We start from the raw sequence: 23,565 nt of genomic DNA, 5'->3' as shown, positions 1-23,565 counted from the left end.
ATTGTGAGTTATAGCATTCCCATTTTACTTTAACTTATTTTGGGAACTGAGAATACATGCAGATTTTATGTTTTACATAATAGGCACGAGTACTTAAACTTATATATGTGTGGGTTATATAACGGCAGAAACATTCCCTTTAGCTCGGTAACGTTTAATCATTGGTTTTTGAACCTTGAACGCGAATCTTAGATATGGATCCATAGGGTTTGACATCTCCACTCGGGCTAGTCGCGCTAGCAGTAAACGAGTGTTTAATACTTCGTAAACATACGCACTCGCCAAGTGTACTTTCAGGGGGTATTTTAAACGTTAAGTTAGTTACCAAGTGCCCACGGTTAACATATACTTTATCATACTGTTTTGAAACGCTCTTTGTAGCACTGAAATCTCGTGGCCTACCTTACATACTGCTATACTTAAACTATAGCTCACCAACCGTTGTGTTGACGTTTTTAAGCATGTATTTCTCAGGTGCTTGAGGTTGCTTCCGCTGTGTACTAGTCGTGCTGTAGAACCCGCTGCTTAGAATTGTTATCGCATGACTACTTATCTTGCATTCAAACTTATTTACTTTTGAAACTATGTTATGTAACGACCTTTGGGGTCACGTACACTTATTAATTTGCTTCTACTTAGTGAAGCATGCTCTTGAAATGTAAAACATTTGATGTCGGTTATGACATCACCTTTTTATCGCGAATGCAATTTCTTTAATTACAGCATATAGTACTTAACCTTGTAATGATCCTGTTGTTGATGATTCGTACATGATGGTTTTGTACGGGGCATCACATTTGGTATCAGAGCATTGGTTGTAGGGAATTAGGTTGCATTAGTGAGTCTAAGACCGACCCGAGTAGGATTCACTAATAGGACTAATCTACAACTTGCTAGTTTACATGTTTCTGCTAAACTTGCTGCATGCTGCTGCTTACTGTTACTGCTATATGCCGTATGCTACTACATGATTTCACTACTGCATGCTATTACTTGCTTTCAATTGCATGCTACTTCTGTACGATTCGTTATTATTGCCATGCTACTTATTGTTATACATGATTTAAACTGTTGGCCTATTATTTGCTTGCTTTATGACATACTGACATGGAAAATTTATTTTTCCTTGTTCAGATGTCGGATGTTCCACCTGCTGGCATTTCGGGTAGTACAGACTCAGACCTCATCGCCCTACCTACTGCTACACCTGCTGCTGCTACTGCCGATACACCGGCCCCGACACCCACTAGTGATCCCGGCGCTTCCACTTCCGGAGATGGTACTAGTGCACCTGCCCCAGTGTCCGCTCCCGGACCCTCGAGGTCACAGCCCCGCATTGGTGGTATTGAGATCCCCGCAGAGTTCGGGGAAGGGCCGTTTCGTAACCACATGCGCACGCCTTGCCGACGCACTCCCGACGGACGTTTAGTCGTGATTCCGCCAGGCAGACACCGACAGATGTTGGCCGCCTTCGGACGCTTTGGATTACCAGCTCAGCCACCAGTGTCACCACCACACGATTCGGATGACTCATCATCCGCCGATTTTTCATCATCAGACGACTCCAGCGATGATGAGGATCCTGCTGATAGACCTATTCAGGCACCCTCCACCCCGCCGAAGAAGCGGTACCGTTCCGACGGCACCGTCATTCCAGGGGTGAATGGAGGTCGTGCTTTTACTGATGCTTTTGGCCATCGACGTAGGGTTACTGCTCGTAAACGAGTTGTGCCATACCCTTCCGACCCACAGATACGTAAGGTTCCCCGTTATGTATTGACTATTCCTGGAACCGTACCACCTAGATTTAGATACGGACCACTTACATCTAGGGACGTACTGTCTACATCCGGAGCCGGACCATCTACATCAGCACCACCGGCACCACCCGCCCCACCTGCACCGCCTGCCCCACCAGCTCCCTCTAACGAGGAACTGATGAGGGAGACTGAGGCTCTCCGAGCTCGAGTCACTGAGCTCGAGGAGCAGTTGGCTCGAGGAGCAGTTCACCCACCTTCACCGTAGGGCTTTGTATTTAGATTTCATGATGTAATCTAGATATAGTTTCATGTATTTCATATGTATTGTACGAACTTATTCAGATGTATGAAACTTATTATTATTAATGAATGGAACTTTGCGTTATTTAATTCTTGCACGATGTTCTATTTACATTGCTGTACGATGATTCTGTGGTATTTGTACCTAGATGCATTATTTAATAACATGTGATGTTTTGATTCCATGTTGGTTACTATGTACTATATTACTATATATCGAATGCTGGATTTTGACTTGGGTCAAAATTTTTGTTTAGAATATCATGGCTAACGGAAGAACCACACCTACCGCAGCCCAGATTGAGGACATGATCAACGAACGGGTCGCTGCAGCCCTAGCAGAAAGAAATCTCGAAGCTCCACCGCCACCACCACCGGTTATTCCACCCGTTCGAAATGGGTGTACATACAAGGAATTCCAGAGCTGCAAACCACATAACTTCAGTGGCACCGAGGGACCAGTTGGTCTCACCAGATGGTTCGAGAAACTTGAATCAGTATTCCGAGTTAGCAACTGTTCGGAGGATAATAAGACCAAGTTTGCATCTTGCACGCTATCTGACAGCGCGCTAACGTGGTGGAACACGTTAGCTCAAGCGAAAGGTATCGATGAGGCGTATGCTACGCCCTGGGAGGAATTCAAGGTGGCTATGATTGATGAGTATTGTCCGAGAACCGAAATTCAGAAGATGGAAATTGAATTCATGCAGTTGAAGGCCGTAGGGAACGACCTTAACAGTTATAATCGTAGGTTTTTGGAGTTAGCATTAATGTGTCCGACCATGGTCACCCCCGAATTCAAGCGCATGGAGAAATACTTCTCGGGACTTCCTAAGTCCATCAAAGGAAATGTCACCTCATCCAAACCACCGAATGTTCCCGAAGCAATGTGCATGGCGCATACTCTCATGAATCAGATCCTTATTGATGAGCCGGAGAAGGCTAAGTTTGAAGCTGGTAGTAGCGAAAAGAGGAAATGGGATAACAACCACAACAACAATAACAACAACAGGGGTAGAAACTATGATCAAAACCCGGCGAAGCGACATGAAGGGTTCAGGCAAAACAACAACAACCCCAACCCCAACAACAACAACTCCAACCCGAACTACAAGGGCACGCTACCACAATGCAAGAGGTGCTACAAGCACCACACCGGGTATTGTAATGCTGTTTGTGAGAAGTGCAAGAAGAGCGGGCACATCGGTAGAGACTGCAAGACTACCACGATGACAGAGAGGCCGAACACCAACGGGCCAAAAAAGTGTTACGAATGCGGGCAGACGGGCCATTTTAGAAACGAGTGCCCGAACAAACGAAAGGATGGCGGACCACCGCGTACTAGAGCTTTTAATGTTAATGCAAGGGATGCACGCGATAACCCCAACTTGGTGACAGGTATATTCACAATCAACAATCTTTTAGCTTCTGTCTTGTTTGATACTGGTGCGGATAGAAGTTATGTATGTAGACATTTTTGAGATAAGATTAATTGGTCATTAGTCCCGTTAAAAGAGAGTATGCTTGTCGAGGTCGCCAATGGAAAACTTGAAAAGGTTGACCATATTAGTCGAGGAGCTATTATCAACATAGCTGGTGCAGATTTCGAAATTGATTTGATACCTATCAAACTAGGAAGTTTTGACGTGATCGTCGGTATGGATTGGTTGAGCAAGATAAAGGCCGATGTTATTTGTGGAGATAAAGCACTTCGCATACCACAAGGAGATGGCGAACCACTGGTTATCTATGGAGCAAGATGTACCTCGAAGTTGAACCTCATTAGTTGCGTGAAAGCGCAAAAGATTATGAAGAAGGGACGCTTTGCCGTCCTAGCACATGTGAAAGCGGTAGAAACTGAGGTGAAGAGCGTGAACGACGTTCGAATTTTGAATGAATTTTCCGATGTATTCCCAGAGGAATTGCCTGGATTACCACCGCCGAGAGCCGTAGAATTTCAGATTGATTTAGTGCCAGGAGCTGCACCTGTAGCTCGCGCACCTTATAGACTCGCACCTTCCGAGATGCAAGAATTACAGAGTCAACTACAAGAGCTGTTAGATCGAGGGTTTATCCAACCAAGTTTCTCGCCTTGGGGCGCACCTGTTCTGTTTGTGAAGAAGAAGGATGGATCCTTTCGTATGTGTATCGACTACCGTGAGCTCAACAAATTGACAATCAAGAATCGGTATCCTCTTCCGCGAATTGATGATCTTTTTGATCAACTACAAGGATCGAGCGTTTATTCAAAGATAGATTTGCGATCCGGCTATCACCAGTTGAGGGTGAAGGAAAGTGACGTGATGAAAACTGCATTCAGGACCCGTTATGGTCATTATGAGTTTCTCGTGATGCCATTCGGCTTAACAAATGCACCTGCCGTGTTCATGGACCTCATGAATCGTGTCTGCAAGCCTTACTTGGACAAGTTTGTTATCGTCTTCATAGATGATATCCTCATCTACTCTAAGAGCGAAGAAGAACATGAGCAACACCTCCGATTAGTACTTGAACTCTTAAGACAAGAGCAACTTTACGCCAAATTCTCCAAGTGTGAATTTTGGTTGAAGGAAGTACAATTTTTGGGTCATGTTGTAAGCGACCAGGGTATCAAAGTTGATCCCACCAATATTGAAGCCATCAGCAAGTGGGAGACCCCCACTACTCCGACGCATATTCACCAATTCCTAGGTCTCGCCGGTTATTATCGAAGATTCATCGAAGGATTTTCTCTGATTGCACGTCCTTTGACCGCGCTAACTCACAAGGGCAAGAAGTTCATTTGGGAACCCGCACACGAGTCAGCATTCCAAACCTTGAAGAAGAAGTTGACCACCGCACCTATCCTATCACTTCCTGAAGGCAGTGACGACTTTGTTGTTTACTGTGATGCATCGAAGAGTGGTTTTGGTTGTGTACTGATGCAACGATCAAAGGTTATTGCCTATGCCTCCCGTCAATTGAAGATTCATGAGCGGAACTATACTACTCACGATCTTGAGCTTGGAGCCGTTGTCTTCGCATTAAAGCTGTGGAGACACTACCTTTATGGAACAAAGAGTACTATCTTCACCGATCACAAGAGTCTCCAGCACATATTCGATCAGAAGCAACTAAATATGAGACAGCGTCGATGGATCGAGACGCTCAATGACTACGATTGTGAACTTTGTTATCATCCTGGCAAGGCCAATGTTGTAGCTGACGCTTTGAGCCGAAAGGAGAGGACGGCACCTCTTCGTGTTAGGGCTCTGAACATCACCATCTATTCGAATCTCAACAGTCAGATCCGAGTAGCCCAAGATGAGGCTCTCAAGGAGGAGAATATATCTCACGAACATTTGAACATACTTGTCTCTCGATTCGAGGTTAGGGAGACTCGACTCCGATGTTATGCCGGAAGAATTTGGGTACCTCTTTATGGAGATCTACGGAACCTTATACTTGATGAAGCACACAAATCGAGATATTCGATTCATCCTGGAGCGGGCAAGATGTACCACGACCTTAAAGAACAGTATTGGTGGCCGAATCTTAAGAAGGACGTCGCGACTTATGTTGGTAAGTGTTTGACTTGCTCGAAGGTTAAAGCCGAGCATCAGAGACCTTCTGGGTTACTTCAACAACCGGAGATCCCACATTGGAAGTGGGAAAGGATCACAATGGATTTCATTACTAAGCTGCCGAAGACGGTGGGCGGATACGATACCATTTGGGTTATTGTTGACCGCCTTACTTGTGAAGACCCGTCCTAATCCATCCGGACGAAGTCACCAACAACTGGTTCCATTGCGATGATCGACTCTAAATACTGTCTTTAATATGAGCAAATGCACAGCGGAAGATTTCTTTCATACCTTAGAATAAACATGCTTTCAAGTGTCAACCAAAAGGTTGGTGAGTTCATAAGTTTATCATAAAATAATAAAATTCATCATTTTAATAGACCACAAGATTTAAATCCTACATGGTACAAATGGGCCCGAATCCTATACCCACCTGTAATGCACATGCGATATCTTTTAAATACAGTACACCTTTCTCGTGTACGAAACCATTTTTCATAAATCTTAGTAACCGTACACATATCTTGTGCACAAAAACTAATACACATAACCTGTGCATAAAAATCATTCTCTCGATATATAACATTCACATCACTTGGTGGCAATTATCATGTCCACATAATTCAATGGTGGCAATTATCATGTCCACATAATTCAATGGTGGCAATTATCATGTCCACATAATTCAATAATAATTCGCAGAACTTCTGTCTGCATAATAATTCATTCGAGGAATGTTTTGCTTGTGTCTATCTCGTCAAACATTTATAAAAGCATTTCATGTATTCGTAGTTCAAAATATATTTCAAAAGCATTTAATAAAGCAGTTATAAAATCGGCGCATGTATTCTCAGTCCCAAAAATGTAAAGAGTAAAAGGGAATCAAATGAACTCACCTAATGTATTTTGTAGTAAAAATACATATGACTATATTGAACAATGCAGGATTGGCCTCGGATTCACGAACCTATATCATTTGTGTATTCATTAATATATATATAATCGTAATCGAATAAATATATATATTACTATTAGTGATATAATTTTTATATTAATAACTTATATATATTTCATTATTAAATATATTCATTTTATATATAAAAATATTAATATAGTTAAGTTATGTATATTAAATATACTTTTATGTAATTACTCTTTTGGTTACAAAATACTAGATATAATAACACTAGAATAATTATACTGATAATAATATTTTTGATAATAATATTAGTCATTTTATTTGTAGAAATGATAATATCATAATTAAAATAAGGTAATAATAATAAATATATTAATAACAATGATAATAATATTTATAATTAGGTAGTAATAATGATAATAATATTAATTACACTAATAATCTTATTACTAATATTAGTAATAATAATTTCTTAAATACAACAATAAATAATAATAATAATAATAATAATAATAATAATAATAATAATAATAATAATAATAATAATAATAATAATAATAATAATAATAATAATAATAATAATAATAATAATAATAATAATAATGAAATAATACTAGTAAAATTACTACCTCACAAGAATAAGCTCCTAAAAATAATAATTGCCTTTGCCCGGGTTCGAACTCGAGACCTTTCGCTAAACAACCACCCTCCAAACCACTGAGCCAAATCTATCTTGGTAATACACGTTTGTCAAATTATTAATATGTACGAAACCGGTTATCATAATTATCATAAATTCACCAACATCATTCTCGCATGTATTCATCAACATCACTGTAACATTCCTCACTAACTCATCATTAATTATCACCACAGCCTTCATCATAATCACTATCATCATCATCATCATATTAATAGACTTATTATCATCAATGTCAAATCATCATCTCCTATCATCAATAACGTTTATTATCATAATCACCACCATCGTTATCTATCTTCCATCATTAATCATCTTCATCGTGATCGTGTAAACAAAAGGATAAAATAACTGCAACTTGAACTAAACAGAAGTATGGAAACGAGGTATTCAGTTTGAATGGAAAACGAAGGAAAACATTACATCAGCGGGTTTTAATAGTTTAATGGGTTCAATGGGTGTTTAGTTATGGTGTTAACGAAACGAACCAGAAACAATTTAGCAGCTTCGATTTGCAATAGCCTTCGAATAGCAATAAATAATCGAGCAATTTGGGTTGTTAATATGGCCCAATTAGAAGTTGATCTCGGCCCACTGTAAAGCCCGATATCAATTTGTAGTTCAAAAATGAGTTGGCCCAAGAAAATAATCATCTAAGTCCAACCTAATATAAAGGCCTGCGGCCTAGTTACATATCAAAAAAAAAAAATTCGCTTACAGAAGTAATATTATTAGCTAGAAAACCTTGGTCCACCATTTTCATGAATTAGCAAGTGGAACACATACTTTATAATTGTCGGCAATCAAAACAAAAGGGCAGTTAAAAAATTTCCTTCTTTACTAACATCATCATTCATCATCCATGCTCAATACATCACCATCATTATCATCATTCGAAAGCAACAAAACAATGATGGTAGCAAGATTATCTCTTGGTTCCTCGAGTGATAACAGGATCACAAATAAAACAAAGGTGATTGCAAGGGTGGTGTCTTTGGGTGATTCTTACTCGACAGGAGATAGTAATAGTAATCGTGGTTTGTGGTTGTGATTTGGTTTAAATATGAAACAGAAAGATTGTAGCAGCCGTAGCAGATGAGAGATAGATAGGTGTTTTCGTCACTTGTAGTTTAATTAGACGAACAATGTATGACAAGTTGGTGAGGGTGGTTTGTGTTGACTCGAAACAAAAACAGAATTTAAAACTTCAGCGAACACCATCCAAGGTGGTGTTGTTGGGTTTAGTTGATTTATAACATGAGTAGAATTCGAGCATCACCCAATGGTTCTTGGTTTTTGAGTGATGATAGTACATACAACAAGAAGATGATGGTGATGAGGGTTGTTAACGGTTCTCGGTTACTAGGAAAGAAAACGAGAGATAGAGAGAAGAGAAGAGAGAAGGTGGTGTCTCAATTGAAGTGGGTGTTGGGTGGTGATGTAGTTCGACATGAAACAGGAACATGGTGCGTGGTTTAATGGTTTTTGATGAATGATAGGAAGGTGGTGACATGATGGTCTAGTGGTGGTTGAGTGGTGACTTGCAGCCGCAGAACCAAAGAATCAAACACAACAAGTTAACGGTTGTGGTGGTAGAGGATGAAAAAGATAACCGGGTGTTGGCGGGTTTCCACGGTGTTCGAAGGTGGTTGTTTAAGATGGTGGCGAAAAGTTTTGGAGGATGGTGACGAACTAGGCGGCCGGTAGCAAGAGATGAAGAAGGATGGTTATTTGTGGAAGGTGAAGAAGAAGGTGTCGATGGGTTGAGTGATGAAGTTCGTGATCGATTACGTATGTATATATATAGAGAGAGGATAAGAAGTTGATATATATATATATATAAAATAATATTATACTAAAATATTTTATTAATCAAGAGACACACTATTTAAATCTCTCAATTTGCCACAGTATTACTAAAGGTAATATATATGTGTTCCTGTAATTTTGATTCCATATGTTTTTTTAGATGAATTCACGGACTTAATAAAGACAATAATATATTAAATTATTCAAACGAAATTAAAACTTGTGATGCATTTATCTTCGCCGGACTGAATTTCGTCCACTATTTGAAATCAGTGGCAGATAAAAGTCTTCAGAAAAAAAATTCTAAATTTTTAAATTAACTATATTTAATTATTTTGGTCATTATGGTATAAAATTTGATCATAAATTATTAAATAAAAATTACATTAATTATTTACTTCCAACCCCTAAGAAAAATATAAAAATTTTAAAATTAAACAAATAGTTCCTAATTATACTTTTAATAAGCCTATAGTTTATATAACTCATTTTCGAATCACCGTTTATTTTAAAATTACATAAGTTTGAATTTAACTTGTTTAATATCAATCGGAACATCAAACGAGTATTACAATCATTTAATATTTATTTTTAATATACTTTATTTATATATAGAGATATATTTTAAATAATAATTATTATAATATCCTATTTTTATTTTATTAATTTTTAATAACAATAACATATAATACTTCAAATTATATTTCGAATTATTATTTATATATACATACACACATATCTATTTACAATTAATTGTTCGTGAACCATCGAGAGTAGTCGAAGGTCAATTGAATATATGAAACAGTTCAAACTTTTTTGAGACTCAACATTACAGACTTTGCTTATCATATCGAAATTATTTAAAGATAAGGTTTAAATTTGGTCGGAAATTCCCGGGTCGTCACAGTACCTACCCATTAAAGAAATTTCGTCCCGAAATTTGAGTGAGGTGGTCATGGCTAACAATAAAAATGTTTTCAAGACGAGATGAGTTGATAAATAGAGTTTTATCATTGTTGAGTGATATGGATAAAACAAATCGTTTATGTGAAGAGTACGAGTGAAGCTATCATAAAATAGTGGAATGAGGAAAATAAGTTTCGTCATAACTTTTGACGTAGTCAGGGTTGAATTTAGAAAATAAGGTGCGTCTTAACTTTTGACGTTGTCTTGGTTGAATTCCGGAATTCAAGGGATATAAAGAAAATCTTCGAAATCTAAAAGATTTGATTTTTCGATGAATAAGGAAATTAAGATCTCTATACTTAAATACGGTGATCTACCTCGATTACTCCGTCTGATATTTCCATTATAAATTAAACTTTTTCCGTTCCATTATTCTCACCATTCCTATACTTTCTTTCTTAGTTCATACATCCAAAAGATTGTGAAAATGCTTAATCCATTTCTAATCCTTGATATTTTCTAATTATCATTTATGTCGTTCCTCTTTTCAATCTTTCTACCCGAAAAATCTGTTTACTTCTATTATTACCTTGGGGTGATACTATTCTTAATTCTACCGTGTCTTTATATTGCTATTCGTATTAATATCCACGGTTTGTAACTTCCGGGTTGTTATTGAGCTTTATATTTTCTCTTATATTTTGGATCTCTTTGCCTTTTTATTATCCTCTCGATCTCTAGTAAGGCGAGTGACGGTCCAGAATTCGTAAGTATGGAGTTTCGGATGATCTTAATCTTCTGAACAAGAAAGGACGTAATCGCACGATTTGATTTGTCAAATTATCAGCATATCCAGAAAAGATAGAACTATCAAGAAAATATGTTCTTGATATGTTTAGAGATTAAATAGAATGAAAGAGTTATGTAACATGGTACATGATGACGGTATGAACTGTGAATCATCAAGTTCCATTAGAAACTCAGCATGACTTACTGTAATATAATCACGTTGATCAAGTGTCATTATATTATACTAACTCATGCATCAATTCCCAACACTACTTCAAAATCATTCATAATTCAAACTCGAATTTTAAAGAAAATTAGAAACTAAAATAGTTTACTTTATGATGTAATATAGATAACACAAAAAGATAATTAATTTCGGACGAGAATATTTATGAAAATATCCTCAGAAATATCGAAGATATTTATGATGATATTTTGAATTTCTAAGTTCGAAGGTTGATGAAGAAAAATTTTCCGCAAGATTTTAACATGACCTCGGAGCAAGATATTCTCTAAGGATTTCATCGGATCAAGAATTACCTGGATCTTTTGAATATAGGGTTTGGTCCTTGTATTTGTCCTTGGTCTTCTTCATGGTTAGCTCAATCTGTTTTTCAGTACCAAATTTTCTATCGAGCGTTCCCAACACTCCTTTCTTTATCATCAAACTTTTGACGGTTTAGACCATTTACAATTTTTCTGTTTCCTATGCATTTAATGCTACGATGTCTGAATCATCGGTTATCAATCCGAGGTGGTTTCAAATGAATTGTGTTTTTAGATGATTAAACGCTGATGGTAATATGGTGGAATATAAAAGGTTCTCCGGTAATGATAAAAGAGCACGCATAAATATCAAGGTTATAATAAGGTTGTTTCGAATGAAAATTCGAAGTTATCTTGCTGGAGCTGTGACAAAATTCGCTACTTTGAAAAGAGATTATCAAGTTATTTTGGGTAATAATAACACTAAGGAATTAGCACAACTATGTGTTAAACGTTTACTCAGTTTCTGAGTGTTTTCAGGTGCATAACTATATGCATCAATCTTTTCTCCCGTAGATGAAGTGCGGTTGGTGTATCTTCTCGATTGAGGTGTTTTCAAGAATCATGAAAGGTTTGAACGCAGATTGTAATCATCAGGATACAAGTGAGGTTTGAGATGAAATCAAGTGGCAAACTTGAAGAATTGTTTAGTTTCATATATTATAATCAATATTTTAATTCATTTTTAATTATCCAATGTTATTAGTCCACAGTCGATAGTCCATAGTTGATAGTCCAATAATTCATATATAGTTTAATATATAATATTCGAATTAATTAATATGTATCGTGACCCGTATACGTCTCAGACTCGATCACAACTCGAACTATATACATTATTGTAGAATCAACCTCAACCCTGTATAGCTAACTCCAACATTACTGCATATAGAGTGTCTATGGTTATTCCAAATAATATATATAGATGCGTCGGTATGATATGTCAAAACCTTGAATACGTGTCCCGATATTTAAAGTGCGTAAAATAAATAACAGAAATTAAATAACAATAAATAAAGTGCGTAAAGTAAATAACAGAAATTAAATGACGATAAATAAAATTGCGAGAATGTAAATTGCGATAATTAAATTGTGATAATATAAAATGTAATCAGTTAGCTAGGAACAATTAGCTAGGAACAGTTAGCGTGGACTCTTAACAAAATTTCTCATAGTTAATTTGTTTGTTTCTAACAAATTTTATTTCGTCAAATGTTTTCTTCATTTTGCCACTTGTTGAATTCGGATAAATCAAAATCCAAATATGAAATTGGATGAATATGGTTATTCTGTGGTGAACGGATTTATATATCAGTTGATGTAAGTAGGATAGTAAACAACTGTTGAATCAGCTTCGAAGAATGTACGTTGTAACTTATTAATGTGAAATCTGAATATTCCTCGGGTATTACCTACCCGTTAAAATATTTTGACAGTTAACACTTTGTACGAAAGAATTTTTAATTACAATCTTTATGAAAACATATATACATATATATTTTCTTCAGATGTAATCATGGATTCATTGAGTTAATGATATTAAACTCATTTGGTTTACGGCTAGAACTAGAGTACATAATCTAAAACATTTAGAAATTACATATCCATCATGTCGTACGAAGATAAATGTTGTAGAACGTCATATAGAACGATGATTATGCTCGAGGTACAGAATGAGATGTTGAGACATGGATTGTTGATGGTACTGGCTGTTACTGATGGTACTGTTGGTGCCGGTGGTGTTGCTGAAGCTGGTAAATTTTGCACCATATTCTCCAAATTGATTACTCGAGCGCGAAGTTCGTTGACTTCTTCTATTATTCCGGGATGATTGTCGGTCGGAACGAGAGAATGAATAAGGTTTAGAATTTTAGATAGAATATAATCTTGACGGGATATTCGGGAAATGAGAGAGAAAATAGTATTACGAACAGGTTCGCCGGTAAGTGCTTCAGGTTCATCGCCAAGAGGTAAATTCGGTTGGTGGAAGGGATCGCCTTCTTCGCGTCTCCATTGATTAAGTCGACTACGAACCCATCAGATGAATTGGGAATGAATGATTAGTTGAGTCATTCTGGTGACGCTGATAGGTGAAACTCCATATCGGAATAGCTGTCGTAATCCGAGGAATTCGAATTGGTTGAGGGATTCATCTCGTACGATCAAGTGAAGGATTTTCGATAAGAAATAGATTATAGGATGTAGATTAGTACCCTGCAATACATAATTTACATATGCATATATAATACTAAAATCCCATAATTTACGGATGAATCTATGGAAGCTGTCAGGCAAAGGTAACAATAACAGATACGCTAAGATATGAATTTATCTATACACTGTCTATGCAATAGAGGCAGTAAGACATGTCTAGACTTTAAGGATGATAAGCAATTAATTTTCGACACTAAATGATAAGCAAAACTTTTAACATGCAGACACGGTCGAAGTCCAGACTATCTAATGCATCCTAACGACTATCAGTTACACTCACTAATGCAAGACCTGGTTCGCTAAGACCACCGCTCTGATACCAACTGTGAAGACCCGTCCTAATCCATCCGGACGAAGTCACCAACAACTGGTTCCATTGCGATGATCGACTCTAAATACTGTCTTTAATATGAGCAAATGCATAGCGGAAGATTTCTTTCATACCTTAGAATAAACATGCTTTCAAGTGTCAACCAAAAGGTTGGTGAGTTCATAAGTTTATCATAAAATAATAAAATTCATCATTTTAATAGACTACAAGATTTAAATCCTACATGGTACAAATGGGCCCGAATCCTATACCCACCTGTAATGCACATGCGATATCTTTTAAATACAGTACACCTTTCTCGTGTACGAAACCATTTTTCATAAATCTTAGTAACCGTACACATATCTCGTGCACAAAAACTAATACACATAACCTGTGCATAAAAATCATTCTCTCGATATATAACATTCACATCACTTGGTGGCAATTATCATGTCCACATAATTCAATGGTGGCAATTATCATGTCCATATAATTCAATGGTGGCAATTATCATGTCCACATAATTCAATAATAATTCGCAGAACTTCTGTCTGCATAATAATTCATTCGAGGAATGTTTTGCTTGTGTCTATCTCGTCAAACATTTATAAAAGCATTTCATGTATTCGTAGTTCAAAATATATTTCAAAAGCATTTAATAAAGCAGTTATAAAATCGGCGCATGTATTCTCAGTCCCAAAAATGTAAAGAGTAAAAGGGAATCAAATGAACTCACCTAATGTATTTTGTAGTAAAAATACATATGACTATATTGAACAATGCAGGATTGGCCTCGGATTCACGAACCTATATCATTTGTGTATTCATTAATATATATATAATCGTAATCGAATAAATATATATATTATTATTAGTGATATAATTTTTATATTAATAACTTATATATATTTCATTATTAAATATATTCATTTTATATATAAAAATATTAATATAGTTAAGTTATGTATATTAAATATACTTTTATGTAATTACTCTTTTGGTTACAAAATACTAGATATAATAACACTAGAATAATTATACTGATAATAATATTTTTGATAATAATATTAGTCATTTTATTTGTAGAAATGATAATATCATAATTAAAATAAGGTAATAATAATAAATATATTAATAACAATGATAATAATATTTATAATTAGGTAGTAATAATGATAATAATATTAATTACACTAATAATCTTATTACTAATATTAGTAATAATAATTTCTTAAATACAACAATAAATAATAATAATAATAATAATAATAATAATAATAATAATAATAATAATAATAATAATAATAATAATAATAATAATAATAATAATAATAATAATAATAATAATAATAATGAAATAATACTAGTAAAATTACTACCTCACAAGAATAAGCTCCTAAAAAAAATAATTGCCTTTGCCCGGGTTCGAACTCGAGACCTTTCGCTAAACAACCACCCTCCAAACCACTGAGCCAAATCTATCTTGGTAATACACGTTTGTCAAATTATTAATATGTACGAAACCGGTTATCATAATTATCATAAATTCACCAACATCATTCTCGTATGTATTCATCAACATCACTGTAACATTCCTCACTAACTCATCATTAATTATCACCACAGCCTTCATCATAATCACTATCATCATCATCATCATCATCATCATCATCATATTAATAGACTTATTATCATCAATGTCAAATCATCATCTCCTATCATCAATAACGTTTATTATCATAATCACCACCATCGTTATCTATCTTCCATCATTAATCATCTTCATCGTGATCGTGTAAACAAAAGGATAAAATAACTGCAACTTGAACTAAACAGAAGTATGGAAACGAGGTATTCAGTTTGAATGGAAAACGAAGGAAAACATTACAGCAGCGGGTTTTAATAGTTTAATGGGTTCAATGGGTGTTTAGTTATGGTGTTAACGAAACGAACCAGAAACAATTTAGCAGCTTTGATTTGCAATAGCCTTCGAATAGCAATAAATAATCGAGCAATTTGGGTTGTTAATATGGCCCAATTAGAAGTTGATCTCGGCCCACTGTAAAGCCCGATATCAATTTGTAGTTCAAAAATGAGTTGGCCCAAGAAAATAATCATCTAAGTCCAACCTAATACAAAGGCCTGCGGCCTAGTTACATATCAAAAAAAAAAAATTCGCTTACAGAAGTAATATTATTAGCTAGAAAACCTTGGTCCACCATTTTCATGAATTAGCAAGTGGAACACATACTTTATAATTGTCGGCAATCAAAACAAAAGGGCAGTTAAAAAATTTCCTTCTTTACTAACATCATCATTCATCATCCATGCTCAATACATCACCATCATTATCATCATTCGAAAGCAACAAAACAATGACGGTAGCAAGATGATCTCTTGGTTCCTCGAGTGATAACAGGATCACAAATAAAACAAAGGTGATTGCAAGGGTGGTGTCTTTGGGTGATTCTTACTCGACAGGAGATAGTAATAGTAATCGTGGTTTGTGGTTGTGATTTGGTTTAAATATGAAACAGAAAGATTGTAGCAGCCGTAGCAGATGAGAGATAGATAGGTGTTTTCATCACTTGTAGTTTAATTAGACGAACAATGTATGACAAGTTGGTGAGGGTGGTTTGTGTTGACTCGAAACAAAAACAGAATTTAAAACTTCAGCGAACACCATCCAAGGTGGTGTTGTTGGGTTTAGTTGATTTATAACATGAGTAGAATTCGAGCATCACCCAATGGTTCTTGGTTTTTGAGTGATGATAGTACATACAACAAGAAGATGATGGTGATGAGGGTTGTTAACGGTTCTCGGTTACTAGGAAAGAAAACGAGAGATAGAGAGAAGAGAAGAGAGAAGGTGGTGTCTCAATTGAAGTGGGTGTTGGGTGGTGATGTAGTTCGACATGAAACAGGAACATGGTGCGTGGTTTAATGGTTTTTGATGAATGATAGGAAGGTGGTGACATGATGGTCTAGTGGTGGTTGAGTGGTAACTTGCAGCCGCAGAACCAAAGAATCAAACACAACAAGTTAACGGTTGTGGTGGTAGAGGATGAAAAAGATAACCGGGTGTTGGCGGGTTTCCACGGTGTTCGAAGGTGGTTGTTTAAGATGGTGGCGAAAAGTTTTGGAGGATGGTGATGAACTAGGCGGCCGGTAGCAAGAGATGAAGAAGGATGGTTATTTGTGGAAGGTGAAGAAGAAGGTGTCGATGGGTTGAGTGATGAAGTTCGTGATCGATTACGTATGTATATATATAGAGAGAGGATAAGAAGTTGATATATATATATAAAATAATATTATACTAAAATATTTTATTAATCAAGAGACACACTATTTAAATCTCTCAATTTGCCACAGTATTACTAAAGGTAATATATATGTGTTCCTGTAATTTTGATTCCATATGTTTTTTTAGATGAATTCACGGACTTAATAAAGACAATAATATATTAAATTATTCAAACGAAATTAAAACTTGTAATGCATTTATCTTCGCCGGACTGAATTTCGTCCACTATTTGAAATCAGTGGCAGATAAAAGTCTTCAGAAAAAAAAATTCTAAATTTTTAAATTAACTATATTTAATTATTTTGGTCATTATGGTATAAAATTCGATCATAAATTATTAAATAAAAATTACATTAATTATTTACTTCCAACCCCTAAGAAAAATATAAAAATTTTAAAATTAAACAAATAGTTCCTAATTATACTTTTAATAAGCCTATAGTTTATATAACTCATTTTCGAATCACCGTTTATTTTAAAATTACATAAGTTTGAATTTAACTTGTTTAATATCAATCGGAACATCAAACGAGTATTACAATCATTTAATATTTATTTTTAATATACTTTATTTATATATAGAGATATATTTTAAATAATAATTATTATAATATCCTATTTTTATTTTATTAATTTTTAATAACAATAACATATAATACTTCAAATTATATTTCGAATTATTATTTATATATACATACACACATATCTATTTACAATTAATTGTTCGTGAACCATCGAGAGTAGTCGAAGGTCAATTGAATATATGAAACAGTTCAAACTTTTTTGAGACTCAACATTACAGACTTTGCTTATCATATCGAAATTATTTAAAGATAAGGTTTAAATTTGGTCGGAAATTCCCGGGTCGTCACATTATTAAATCTGCACACTTCCTAGCGATGAAGGAAACTGATACAATGGAGAGACTTGCTCAACTTTACATCAAAGAGGTTGTATCTCGTCATGGTGTACCTTTATCGATCATCTCCGACCGCGATCCCCGTTTTGCTTCTAGATTTTGGCGTTCCTTGCAAGAAGCCATGGGAACTCGTCTTGACATGAGTACTGCTTATCATCCTCAGACTGACGGGCAAAGTGAACGAACGATTCAGACCTTGGAGGACATGTTGCGTGCATGTGTCATTGATTTTGGAAAGGCCTGGGAAAGACATTTGCCACTCGCCGAATTCTCGTACAACAACAGTTATCACTCTAGCATTAAGGCTGCACCTTTTGAAGCATTGTATGGCCGTAAGTGCCGATCTCCTATTTGTTGGGCCGAAGTAGGCGAAAAGCAAATCACCGGACCCGAGGTAGTCCACGAAACCACGGAGAAGATTGCTCAGATCCAAGCTAGACTTAAGAGTGCCCGTGATCGTCAAAAGAGTTATGCCGATCTTAAACGTAAAGACTTTGAATTCAACGTTGGTGATCGTGTAATGTTAAAGGTTGCACCTTGGAAGGGTGTGATCTGTTTTGGAAAACGTGGAAAGTTGAACCCACGATACATTGGTCCTTTTGAGATCTTGGAACGTGTTGGACCCGTTGCTTACCGATTAGATCTACCAGTACAATTGAGCTCAGTTCATCCTACCTTCCATGTGTCAAACTTGAAGAAGTGTCTTGCTGCACCTGAACTTATCATACCACTTGAGGAGCTTACGATTGACGACAAACTCCACTTTGTGGAAGAACCAGTTGAGATTATGGATCGTGAGATCAAAACTTTGAAACGCAACAAGATTCCGATTGTACGAGTACGATGGAATACCAAACGAGGACCTGAGTTTACTTGGGAGCGAGAGAATCAAATGATGCGAAAGTATCCTCACCTTTTCCCGACTCCTCCATCTACTTCAGCTTAAATTTCGGGACGAAATTTTCTTTAACAGGTGGGTAATGTAACGACCCTGGAATTTCCAACATTTATTTATTAATAATTATTATTATTAATACGTGTGATTAAACGAATGTACGTTATTACATTTACATGTTACCATGATTGCCCGAACTTGACTTTAATTGCCCGAAACGTCTTTGTGACACCCGGAACTTGCACGAATAATATTTTTAGATATTATTTACATTCATGATTAAATTTATTAATCATTTTAATTAACTAAGACTATTAGTTAGTTACTTGGTCTTTAATTGGATTTAACTTGGTAAATACTTGAACTTGGGCCTTGTTAGTGTTAATGGACTTATGTAAGCCCACCCTACTTCTTAATGGACTTAGCTAGCCCATTCTTTACACTTGTAAGTATCATTTTAAATGTAACTAGCTAGTTAACTTGCTTGGAATCTTGTTACCTTATAATCCCCATGAACTAACACCCATTATCCAACTTTAAAGGCTTTACATGCTAGTAACTAGTGAGTAAACTTCTTCCCCCTCCCCCATTGAGAACCAACTGCCATAGGCCCTTTTGATGAGGTTTTTGTTTCATTTTTCTCATTAATTCATTCACTTGTTTCTCTCATTCTCACACACACTCATTTGCTCTCAAACTTCTCCTCTCTTTTTCTCTCATACTTGTAAGAATTATGAACTTTTCTCCTCTTCTTTTTCTTTGTAAAACCGAACCTAGACACCCCTAAATCATCATCATCTTTTGTTGTTTGTTACTTGATCTTGTTGTAGCTTACTTACTTATAGTTTATTGTTACTTACTTTGTTGTTGTTACTTACTTTCATGATTTCAAGAATAAACTTACTAGTTTGATTCTTCATTTTATCTTGTTATAACAAGAACAACAAGAACATAATCTATCTAGTTATGTTCTACCTTACTTGTTTCTTTATTTTATACACTTTAATTTCATGTAGTTAGTTTATATGGTCAAGTACTACAAGTTAGTCTTGATCTCATATCTCTTGAACAAATTAAGTTAACTTTGAAAGTTCAAGAACACACAAACTAGTTTCTTTAAATATAACTTTGAATCTAGACTTTTGAGTCTTGGATCTTCAAGATCAAACTAAGAACTATGTTCTACTACTTATGATCTTGATTAGTTGGTTTACTTTCAAGTTTGTAACTTATTATTAGTCTTATAGTTCATGTATGTGTTAGATCTAAGACTTTGATTTAACTTTGGTTCATCAAACTTCATACAACTCTTAAGTGAGTTGTGCTTCATGTCTTAGACTTGCACTAGGGTTATGATGGTCAAGACTTGGTTAAGATGATGTAGATACATCAATGAGTTGTACACTTGAAGCTATATGCAACAAGGATGAGAACCATGATGAACATCAAGCACCAAGACCACCGGAACCCTTTTAAACTCACTGTTCTGTCCAAAACCTATTGACCTGATGCTTCTGGAACATACCAGTAGACCTGGGCTGTTCTAACCTTGATTTTTAGATAGAACTTTTCGAGTAGATAACTTTTCATATAGGACTCATCTTAATCCGAGTTACGGTTTAGGATTTATGGCCCTCCGATCGTTACTATGTCCTTTAACGTTGTGCAGAAATTTCTGACCTACTCGTACTTAGACCGTCGCCACGGTCAAACCAAGACGAGTTTACTTCTGTAAATTTTATCACACTTAAGGGACTCATAGACGGAGCCATGGCCACTGGTCTCACCTTAATTCAGTAAGGGTAGAGGCCGTGGTGACTGACTGAAGTCAGACTTTGTTTTAAACTACTTTCATAAACGAAACCTACCTTGCGCCTTTTGTTTAATGATGAATGATGATGACCCTTAAGACCTTAATTACATACTTTTAAACCTATTAAGACGATTTACTGACTTAGTACTATTTGACTTAGGTTGAGGACTTCGGACCATTTACTTGCACACCTTTCCCGACTACTACTTTACCGCTACATATCATTGTGAGTTATAGCATTCCCTTTTTACTTTAACTTATTTTGGGAACTGAGAATACATGCGGATTTTATGTTTTACATACTAGGCACGAGTACTTAAACTTATATATGTGTGGGTTATATAACGGCAGAAACATTCCCTTTAGCTCGGTAACGTTTAATCATTGGTTTTTGAACCGTGAACGCGAATCTTAGATATGGATCCATAGGGTTTGACATCCCCACTCGGGCTAGTCGTGCTAGCAGTCAACGAGTGTTTAATACTTTGTAAACATACGCACTCGCCAAGTGTACTTTCAGGGGGTATTTTAAACATTAAGTTAGTTACCAAGTGCCCACGGTTAACATATACTTTATCATACTGTTTTGAAACGCTCTTTGTAGCACTGAAATCTCGTGGCCTACCTTACATACTACTATACTTAAACTATAGCTCACCAACCGTTGTGTTGACGTTTTTAAGCATGTATTTCTCAGGTTCTTGAGGTTGCTTCCGCTGTGTACTAGTCGTGCTGTAGAACCCGCTGCTTAGAATTGTTATCGCATGACTACTTATCTTTCATTCAAACTTATTTACTTTTGAAACTATGTTATGTAACGACCTTTGGGGTCACGTACACTTATTAATTTGCTTCTACTTAGTGAAGCATGCTCTTGAAATGTAAAACATTTGATGTCGGTTATGACATCACCTTTTTATCGCGAATGCAATTTCTTTAATTACAGCATATAGTACTTAACCTTGTAATGATCCTGTTGTTGATGATTCGTACACGATGGTTTTGTACGGGGCATCACATTTTTAGATTATTACGGGGCTGTTGGACATTACGAAACCCTCGTCCTTTTGACGACATTACAACATGTTGCCTAGCTAATGGTCATAACGGTTATTTTCCACAAGACCAAGGATGGGAAGTCATCTTAGTAAAATCAGAATGCATGACTTGTTTCTGGACTTATGAATTACGTGTCTTTATTTCCTTTGCTGAACAACTTGCGTATTAACTAGATTTATCTTCAAAACTGTCATGTATCATAGTGTACTATATTTCATGTTATATGTAATATAGCGAAGTTGTAAGTTTGAAGAATATTTGTATGTGATATATTATTATAATCAGTTTTTCATATGGAATTGTAGTAGTTGAATTTTATATTAGCTACTAAGTATGAACTTAACGGGTAGGTAGTACCCGAATTTAAACTTATAAAACGCTAATATGAAGAAAAAGCTTTTATAACTCATATTATGCTACTAGATACTATTGACTACTCTTAATATTCTATATGATTAAATTGTTTCATTTGACTATTTTGAAGGAAATGGCACCGACTACTCGACACACCTTGAATATGAGCGAAGATGAATTTCGTGCCTTTCTTGCTTCAAACATAGCCGCAGTACAGGCCGCGCTACATACCAACAATAACTCTGAATCTAGCAATACAGCTAACGGCGCAAGAAATCATGTAGGATGCTCCTACAAGGAATTCACTGCCTGCAAACCTTCAGAATTTGATGGGACCGAAGGACCAATCGGATTGAAACGGTGGACCGAGAAAGTTGAATCGGTGTTTGCCATAAGTAAGTGTGCTGAAGGAGACAAAGTGAAGTACGCTACGCATACCTTCACAGGTATTGCGTTAACATGGTGGAATACCTATCTAGAGCAAGTGGGACAAGATGCTGCTTACGCGCTACCGTGGTCAGCATTCAAGCACTTGATGAACGAGAAGTACCGTCCCAGAACCGAGGTCAATAAGCTCAAGTCAGAATTTAGAGGGTTACGAACACAGGGATTCGATATTACTTCGTACGAAAGACGATTCACAGAATTGTACCTATTGTGTCCGAGAGCGTTCGAAGATGAGGAAGAGAAGATCGACGCGTTTGTGAAAGGGTTACCGGAGAGAATCCAAGAAGATATAAGTTCACACGAGCCTGCCTCTATAAAAAAGGCATGTAGAATGGCTCACAAACTAGTGAACCAGATTGAGAGAAGAATTAAAGAACAGGCGGCCGAAGAGGCCAACGTGAAGTTAGTCAAAAGAAAGTGGGAGGAAAACGGTGATAAGAGTCACCAAAACAACAACAACTATCCCAACAATCGCAACATCAATCGCAACTACAACATACGGCACAACAACAACAACAACAACAACTACAACAATCATCCCAACAACAATAACAACCGCAACAACAACAATCAGAAGCAGCTATGACAAAGGTGTGAAAAGTATCACTCGGGGTTCTGCACCAAATTTTGCAACAAGTGTAAAAGAAATGGTCATAGCGCGGTGAAGTGTGAGGTCTACGGACCAGGGGTTAACAGAACGAAAGGAATAAATGGTGTCGGAACGAGTAATGGCGGAGCAAGTACTGTCGGAGCAAGTTATACCAATGTAGTTTGTTATAAATATGGAAAACCTGGCCACATTATTAGAAATTGCCCGAACCAGGAGAACATGAATGGACAAGGCCGCGGAAGAGTTTTCAATATTAATGCGGTAGAGGCACAGGAAGACCCGGAGCTTGTTACGGGTACGTTTCTTATTGACCATAAATCTGCTTACGTTTTATTTGATTCG

This window comes from Rutidosis leptorrhynchoides, chromosome 1 (genome assembly GCF_046630445.1).
Source record: "Rutidosis leptorrhynchoides isolate AG116_Rl617_1_P2 chromosome 1, CSIRO_AGI_Rlap_v1, whole genome shotgun sequence".
Classification (NCBI taxonomy): domain Eukaryota; kingdom Viridiplantae; phylum Streptophyta; class Magnoliopsida; order Asterales; family Asteraceae; genus Rutidosis; species Rutidosis leptorrhynchoides.
This window is presented reverse-complemented; position numbering follows the sequence as displayed.